The sequence below is a fragment of the Leucopleurus acutus genome, assembly GCF_964270905.1.
Source record: "Leucopleurus acutus genome assembly, chromosome: 8".
Taxonomy (NCBI): Eukaryota; Metazoa; Chordata; class Mammalia; order Artiodactyla; family Delphinidae; genus Leucopleurus; species Leucopleurus acutus.
Window position 1 is genome coordinate 88,830,690 of NC_139151.1, and position 10,042 is coordinate 88,840,731.

Here is a 10,042-nt window from a genome sequence, read left to right on the forward strand (position 1 = left end):
TTTATGAATTTATAAGAAAGAAATACATTCCCCCTACTGAAACACAAATGTCCTTTGAAAAAAAAACAAACAAAAAATGAATATTATGAACACACACAAATACACATGCATATAAATCACCTCAACTGAACCCTCTGATTCAAACCTCTCAGTGCCTTCTGCTTGCTTATAGGAAAAACACAATATCCTTACCATGGCCTATGAGTTCCTACATGATTGGCCTCCTGCCACCTTCTCAAATTGCATTTTGGATAGTTTTCCTCTCTTTCAAGCCCCATGCCAGTTATCTTTTATTCTCTCAAATCCACCAATACCATTTTACAGGGCATTTAAAAATATAAGTTTATAGAATTTCTGCACATAAAATGAACTTCTCCTGTCTTTCTGATTAGCATCCACTTATATCCTTTGATGTCCTTTATTTATTTATTTTTGGAGTAAACTTTCTCATGTCCTGATCAGGCTCCTTTGTGAAAAGCTCCTACAAAAATGACTACTCTTCCTTCATAGCATTTTCTGCCATCTGTACTTACATATATCTGTGATTATTGGATGAATATTTGTATACCCTGACAAAGAATAAGACCCCAGGAGAATAAGAGGAATATATCCTATATTGCTTATTATCTATCCAGGATCTGTGTAGCGCCTAGTAGAACACATTAGGCTTTTAATAAATAACTGTTAAATGAACAAATGAGTGAAAAAGTAAGAGATATTTCATGGGGAAATGTACACAGATACAACAATAATATAAATCACCAGTAACTTTCATATTGGTATCATAGTAATATTACTTTCTTAATATCATAATTTGCATAAAGAGTAAACCTTCTAAATCCATGAATGTATCTGTAGAAAATTCAACACCTAATGATGTTGAAGAGTAGAGCTTGTTAATAAAGCAAATAATTGCATGTATGTATATGTACATATTTATGTTTTGTGTGTGTGTGAGGGTGTGCTTCACCTCAATTATTATTACCCTTTTCTTGAATTTCCCATTTCTTCCTCTGAAAGTTTCAGTTCTTTTGAGGAGCATTTTGAATCGCTTGCAAGAAGAGTAGAAGTAAAAATGCAGCTGCATCTGAAGGGGAAAACAATCAAAATCCCTTTTTGTTAAAGGCCAAAAAGTGAAATAAAACTTGTGAGGCATGCATCAGTAGAAAAGTGTATTGTAATAGACACAAAGAATCCAAGATCACTTCATTGGATATTAAGCTGTAGTGTTTCTCCCATTGTGTTGAGGTTTAAGATTATACTATAGGTATAGGTACAGGTATTCTTGGCAGAGGCTGACATAAAACAGACAGTAAAAACATTTTCAGAATTGCAGTGATGTTTGTTAAGCAGTCTTAGGCCCATCAGAGGGTATTTTTCTTTCCTAAATCATACAGTGCAGTTGGCTGAATCAGTACATTTAAAATAAGAAAGAAATAGTGGTTTGCCACAGCTGCTCTCATCAACCTGACATATCCACTGTGGATGTGGTATCAATGGACTAGATCAATAAGAAAAATAATGGGGGATGTTAATTCTTTAGTGAATATGCAAAAAATATATAGACAGACTGAAAAAAATCTGTCAAAATACATGTCTGGCCCTAAATTATATTAATAGAAAAACATATATTGTTAAAAGACTGAATAACTTCCTAATCAACTGTGGTGGTTTTTTTTTTCCATGTTAGTTGTTTCAGCCTTATGCTAACTGATTTAGTTTTTTTTAATGTGATTCCTTCATAAATCATGCAGCTATACTCCATAGGTAATTTGAATTTCATCTTTCATTCATTTCGAGAGGAAACTTCAGTTGAAGTTAAATCGACTGGACTGACAAAATTCTCTGAAGAGTCTAGTGAAGCTAAAGCATATATATATATATATATATATAAAATATATGTATTATATATAATATATATAAATATATATATATATTTGTAGAGCAGCAAGAAACCAGCTGCTAAAGTACAGTGCTAATACTGTCCTTGAACTTGTTAACACTTCCTATGTGCTAAAATGAATAATTAGTGTTGTTGTAAATCCAAGAATCCACAGAAAATCCTTTCACAGTAAAAAATGATATCAGAAAGTTACAGTCCATTTGCTCTAAAGTGGAGTTGTTGGTGGAAAAGAATTACATCAGTTGTTGTATAGTTCATCTAAGCTTATTAGGTGTGATTCTTCCCATTTTGAAGATTAAGAAACTATATTGGGGGGCTTCCCTGGTGATGCAGTGATTAAGAATCCGCCTGCCAATGCAGGGGACACGGGTTCGAGCCCTGGTCCCGGAAGATCCCACATGCTGCGGAGCAACTAAGCCAGTGTGCCACAACTACTGAGCCTGCGCTCCAGAGCCCACTAGCCGCAACTACTGAAGACCGCAAGCCTAGAGCCCATGCTCTGCAACAAGAGAAGCAACCGCAATGAGAAGCTCACACACCACAATGAAGAGTAGCCCCTGCTTGCCACAAATAGAGAAAGCCCACGCGCAGCAACAAAGACCCAATGCAGCCAAAAATAAATAAATAAAATAAATAAATTTTTAAAAAATCTATATAAAACAAGGAACTATATCTGGATTATGAGATATTTTGTCCAAAAATGCATTGTGCAAGATAAGGGAATTTACTCTCCTGACTACAAAAACACAGACTCTTCTCCTAAATTTAATGGATATAGCATAGAGTAAAACCCTCCCAAAATGTTGTAATTCTTGCTGAAACATTCAGTCACATATCATGCACTGTTAAGGTTGATGAAATGATTATTTTGAGTAACTGTAGAGGATGAGTCAAAGGCTATTTGTGTTGTCTCCAAATTTCCACTATTGGGAGGTGTATTATTGGAGAGTAAATTACAGTCACCACTCTTTTGAGGACATGCACTGCATTAATACTTTATACATAGTATACATGTAAACCTCACAAAAAATTAATGGGGTTTATACTTCTCTCCATTTCCACATGAGAAAGTTAAAGTTTGGAGTGCTTGAGTAACTAGGTCAATTATACTAGTGATAAGTGATAGAATGGAGGTTAGAACCTACTTATATCTAACTTCAGAAATTGGACTTCTAATTAATACATACCCTACTATTGTGTATCTCAATAATCATTCCTTTTCTTTTCTTCTCTTCTCTTGTCTTTTTGCAGCAACTTAAGATGGTCACTAGCTCAACAGATCATGATAACTTAATATCATTTATTTTCATCAGCATTTCCTTAAGGAAAATATATCCAGATTACAAAGACAGGACATAGTATGTCCAGGTGATTATAAAATGGAAAGTCAATCACCCTGAACAACAACAACAATTCAATAAATAAACTATGCTTTAAGAAGAACACAGTTATCATGATGATTTTAATCCTGTTGCTTTGTCAGCTCAATGTGTGAATAAGTTTTGACACAGAGATCTAAAACTGACATAAATAAAAAATGTGGCTATCTCTACCCTAGTCCAATCAATCACCGTTTGTCACAATTAATTTTGAGCATTATTAATGTTACCAAGTCCAAGCTTGTACTTCTCACTATACAACAGGCCAATAAATTGAGAGATGAGTTGTTGGGTCAAGGAATAGTGACTATTCTGAAAGCCAGCAGACTGAGAAGATGGTGGACTATTATCCCAAATAACAATCTTACCTGAGTTAGAATTCAGGCTCTTTTATACTAAAAGCAGAGGGGGTGTTGTTGGTTGTTGCAAACTTCTTGGTGTCAGAATCCTTTGTTCTTACATCTGTCCACATAGGTCAGGTCATAAAGTTCCTGTAAACCTCCAACAAGACAAATGTTATTCTCTGTTCTGCAACTTTTTATCTTTATATTAATGGGAAAGCCTTATACCTTTAAATGTCAGAGCCTTGAGAATGGGCTATCCTGTATATTTCAGGCTAGGGGCAACATTCTTAACTTGTAGCAAAAGCAATAGAATACAAAGGTTAAAGTAAAAGAAACAGATCCAAAATGGAGTCAGATTTATTCTTCCCTATTACATTGACATATTTTTAAATATATTAAAACATTACCTAGGTAATTTTTATATTACCTCTCCACTGAGAACTTCTGGTTTATATTCTTAGTGTTTTAAAGTTTGAAGCCCAGTTTCTCAACCAGTTATTGCTCCGTATTTTAATATATGGTTTCAGGCAGTGATTTAACTTACTTATGGCTCCAACATTGATTTAATTGGCTCAGAAATATGCTTCTTTCTCTGCCACAAACACCATACTCTTCAGGCTCCTCTACCCTTTCTTTTCACTCCTTCATGTTTTGTGTTGATAGACATGGTGGAAATGATTTATCTATATGATAGATGGCTTAACATTTGAAACAGGTTGCATCAAGTCACAGGTCACAGAGATTCCCACTATCATGGCAACTGATGTGAATTCTAGTATCCATCTTGTAAGCATTCTTCAGCCTCATGGTTTTGATTATTGTTAAATAGTACACCATATGTTGGAAGAAAAACCACCGTGGTGTGGCAAATTGGTGCACACAATTGTTTCTAATTTAGAAGTCAAAAGAAAACAAAACAAGATAAATCTTTGAGGAAAGGAAAAATACAGATATTTGGAAAAAATATTTAGCTATTTCTTTGGAAGCCATGTGGTCATTCTTTACCTGTCTCTCTTGCTTCTGCCACCATTAGTCTATAAGTTCTTTGAAACAAGGGACCATGACCAATTCTTCTCCTCCTCTTCTTCCTCCTTCTTCATCTTAGTGCCCTGCATATTTTGCATCAATGGTAGGCTTAAATAAATGTTGACTAAATGAACAAGGATTACTAGAATGAAGAAAGTTTACTAGAATTAGATGTATATTTAAAATTAGAAGATTCTTTAGATCCTATCCAGCCTAGGAAAAGAAATGAGAGTTTTTAGATCTAACAAATTTAATGGATTTGTGGTGAATACTAAGAGCAGAGCATTCGGAAACATTGTTAGACAATCTCTGGCCTCAGAGGAAAAACCTTCTGAAGTTTGGCTGAACTTCTACATTTGTGAGCTCTGAAGTTTCAAATGCTGAGGTCCATCAGGGTGAAATGAGTCATCCTTAGTCTCATAAGCAGTTGGAAACAGTCCTTCTGTGAAATTTTGCTCCCCTAATTACCTAAATAATATCATTTATTTTATTATACAACCTTATTTTCCCTATATTAATGAAATAAAATGGATTAATTTGAAATCTTTCTCCTCTGGATGACTGCTTCACACTTTCAATTTGAATCCTCATAATTTAGTTCCAAAGAAATATGGAGGTCAAAATAAAAAGGACTTTTAATTTACAAGAAAATAATTATAGGGACCTGCAATAAAACTTACGAGATGTAGACACTTTATTTGGCAAAGAAATATTGATAAGATAATTACACACTGAATATAAGAAAAGATAGTAACACAAATATCCAGTTTTATCCTTTTGAGTGTACAGAAGGCATTAGACACAGTGAGTTGAAAACTAGAATTAAAAAATTTTCCCTTTTCAGTAACCACTCTTAGAGAATGATATTCCTAATAACATGGACTATGTTAAAAATGGCATAAAAATGAATTTTATATACCACTTGTTTTAAATGCTTTCTTTCTAGAACAATTAATCTTCAAAAAAGATTCATTGTGAATAATTGCCTAACAAATATTCCAACCTTCAAATACTACGCCTTTTCTAAGCCATCCTCCACTTTGCTCTAAAGGAGATGGCATTTAAAAATCCAAGTTGGATTATAATATCTCACATTATTATTATTATTGTTAAGATTTTAAGATTGTTATTAAAATCTTCTGAGTGTAGTCATTTTTTATCAACAAGTAGACATCACTTAGATCTAGTGTGTGTGGCAGGGCAGGGAGGGGTGGCTTCTGAAGAGCCTCCTACCTGTCTTGACAAAGCAGGAGGGAATGAATAGGGCTTTGGAAAACAAATCTTGCAGAATAATAAAAGTATGTAAGAATGCATCCAGACTCAGCTGCAAGCCTGACCATTAGAGAAAATGGTTGGCAATCATAGTGCAAGGTTGTAGTTGACCAACTTCTGAGCCAAATTCCCTCCTAGATCACTATCCAGATCATTGAACCACGGCATCAGCATTGTTCTGCCTAATTTTGAACTTCTCATCACGTGGGCAGAAGAGACCCTACACTCCAAGGGTCTAGTGCCCAAGGTCGCTAAACCAGGTAAATTCTGATCAATAAATTATTCTAGCTCAAAATTTAGGGCATTTTGGGCTCTATGAAACTTTGTTTTACTCTAATCCCAAGCATTTTCCTTTCGATATGAAAGGTTTTCCATCATTTTAAGAGAATTCAGTGACCATGCATAATTTTTAAAAAAAGTTAAAAAGCTGCTTGCCTTTCATAAAGCAATAGTACATCCAAGGCTTCAAAATGTTTGCTTTGTGAACTATCCCCAGCCTGTCACTTACAATTTCTGTTTTCATTATAAATAAGCAGCAAAATGTGCAGACTGCCTGTGTTGCAGTAAAACACAGCTGTTTCCATTTGCTCTCCCATCAGTTTTATTTTCACATCATTCTGCAGTGGAATTGAATTAAATCATTTCATCTCTAGAACAAGGAGTGTTCTGCAGCTTAGTAGCAGGCAGCCCTTAATCCTTAATTTCACTTCTTTTGTGTTTCCCAGTAGCCTAGAATTAGGACTTCAGTTTCCAACTGTGTCATTTGTCATATGGAATTTGGTGCTCTTGAATACAAATAAACACCTGACCCTACCTCACTCTCACAAAAAATTAAAAGAACCTTTGCTGAACTTTGAGTATCAAATGTAGTAAGATTCTTTCAATTCCAGGTAATCGTAGAAAAAAGTGTGAGCTTCCAAGACTAGGGAAAAATGTGACGTATATCAATAACACAAGTTAGGAAAAATAAAGATTAAATGTGAATTGTGTTTGTATCGAAATTGATGAATACATGACTATTATTATCCAACAATAACCATTATATTCATAGTGTATAGTCTTCAAGTATTGACAACATATCACTCAATTAAAAAAATCACTGTACTGATTTAGGCAGGCAATTATTATTAACACCTTCTTATAAATGATGAAAAATGAGGATTAGAAAAATGGCTAATGTTAGCTTCAAGTCATATAATCCAGTGTCTGGAAAATTGAACATACTTTTTTGAATGAATGTATGAATGTATGGATGGAGACATCAATTAATAAGCCTTGGAGCTGAAATTCCAATCCAAGTGCAGTGCTCCTTTTCTAAAGAGCACATTTTCTTGCCCTTGTTTACAGTACCAGTTTTTAGAGTTAGTTTCTGCCCTATACAAAGTTGGTTATGTTATATGAACTTCATTTATGTCCCGTGCTCCTTCTTTGCCTGGTATCTGTATTTACACTCATAGTATGAAGTGTTCTAACATCCTCAGGTAAACTCCCACCAACTGGTATGGGCCTTGTCACTTATTATTGATGGATGTCCTTGAAGTTACACTTGCCAGGAAGATACTAATGGACATACTCTCTTGGGCATTGACAGATAGTTGCAAAGTAAGGCTTTGTGACATAAGTCCCACTCCTAGGGAGACTGATAATTGAGTGAGGACTCTGGGTACAATAGGATTCCCTTGGTTTACATCTTGGACACTTGGCAAGTGAGGCCTTTGATTTTACTACCTCTTTGGATTTTTAAACATTGTTGTGCATGCGGAAGTTTTACCATTCCCGCTCAGCCCCACTTAGGCAAAGATCTTTTGCTTGGGCAACCTTCTTGCTCAGAAATCATAGCTTTTATTTCCCTCTACTACCTTTTCCCCTGTCCTCCCTTGGCTTCTTAAGATTTATTGAACTCTTTACAATTTTTTGTCAGAGTAACACTTCAAGCTATATCAACAAAAGGCCAATTGCCCATTAAAACCGGCATACAAATAATAATCAATAGAAAATTCAGAACCCCGTTTTCAGGTTAGAGATTGCAAAGCCTTTCTAAACTCAGAAAGGAGATTTAGGTCTGTGGTCTTTTTCACAGAAGACTAAAATCCTTTTCTTCCTACCAATAAATGGGCCAAATGATACCTTCTAATATAGCAAATGAAAAAAAAATAAATTTTTTCTGATAGTTTAATATTCTTATCTTAAGAAGTTAGTTATAACTACCGATTTAGAGAACTATTCTTTATAAACAGACTTTATTTTTTGAGCAGTTTTAGGTTCAGAGTAAAGTTGAGTGGAAAGTCCAGGCAGTTTCCATTATCACCTGCCCCCTCCACACAGCCTCCTCTACTGTCAACCTCCTGCACCAGAGTGCCACATGCATTGCAGTCAATGAACCTCCATTGACTCATCATCATCACTCAACGTCCATAGCTTACATTAACGTTCACCTTTGGTGTAATTCTACGAGTTTTGACAAATGTTCTGCCGTTATAATGTTCTACAGAATAGTTTCACTGCCCTAAAAATCCTCTGTTCCTCCCTCCCTCGCCCTTAAGCCCTGGCAACCACTGATCTTTTGCTGTCTCCATAGTTTTGCCTTTTCTAGAATATCACATAGTTGGAAGCATTCAGTATAGAGTTTTCTTCAGATTGGCTTCTCTCACTTAGTGATGTGCATTAAAGGTTCCTCATGTCTTTTTATGGCTTGACAGCTCATTGCTTTTTTCCATGAATAATAATATTTCACTGTCTGGATGTACTACTGTTTATTTATCCATTTACCTACTGGAAGAATATCTTTGTGGATTCTGAGCTTTGGCAATTATGGATAAAGGTATCATAAATAATCATGTGCAGGGTTTTTTTGTGGACATGTTTTCAGCTCATTGGGTAAATACCAAGGAGTGTGATTGCTGTATCTTTTGGTAAGAAAATGTTTAGTTTTTTAGGAAACTGTCAAACTGTCTTCCAAAATAGTTGTACTATTTTGTATTACAACCAGCAATGAGTGAGAGTTCCTGTTGCTCCACATCAGCACCCTGTTTAATGTAAAGCGTTTTACTAGGTGTGTAGTGGTATCATATTGTTGTTTTAATTTTCAATTCCTTAATGACATATGACATGGAGTATCTTTTCATATCCTTATGAAAAGATCAGTTGACTATATTATGTGGATTGATTTCTGGCTCTTAATCTTGTTACATTAATCTTTTTCCAGTAATTTTATGATTATCTCATGCAATACAAATAGTGAATATATAAGACAGCCATTATTACACTTATTTTGTAGATGACAAAACTTAGGTTTTTAAAGGATAATTATTTTGCCCAGTGTCTGGCTAAGTTCTGTTCAATTCAGCTCTGTGTTGCTTCATAGTTTCTGCTTATTCCATTAAACCAAATGTAACAGTTACACAACAGAGTTTGGATAGAGTACTCAAAAAAGGATGACTAGGATGAATTCAACATTATTTAATATGAAGTTCAGTTGTTCACTTCTTCTTTCTTTTATGCTCTCTTATTTTAAAATTTTATCTGTGTCTGGATCAATCCAAAAGAAGGTTATGGATTTTAATGCACATCGTGAGTATTTAAATCATAAAAGTGGCCACACCTGAAATTACTTTCTATTTAGTGCAAAAATTGTGTGGATAACTTGACTTACTTGCACATTGGCACGTTTTCCCAACTCCATTCTTACGCAAGAGCCCAAATAAAGAAGATGCAAATGCTCTTAAGAAATCTCAAAAAATATAAAACCACTTATTTGCTTTTATAAAGCTCTTTAAAAGCCACAGCATCAAGGTAGGAAGATAAGTTAGTTAAAAGGAACCCAATTTGCAAAAAGGCATTACATTGCATGTGCTTTTACTTTTGATCTATTTTTAAGGTATTCAGTGTACATGCCATTGCTGGAGATGCTGCTTGACAGATGACTCTGTCACTAAGAAAAAAGATAATCATGTTTTTTAAAACTATCCTAAGAGAAATCAGAAACTCTTTGCAAGTAATGGGAATTTATCTGAAATAAGATCTAGCAGAGACCCATTAATATTTTTTGAGATAAATTCTTTATTTCCTTATCCTAAACTGCACAGCAGTAGAGATTTAAAGGACATACTATTTATTTG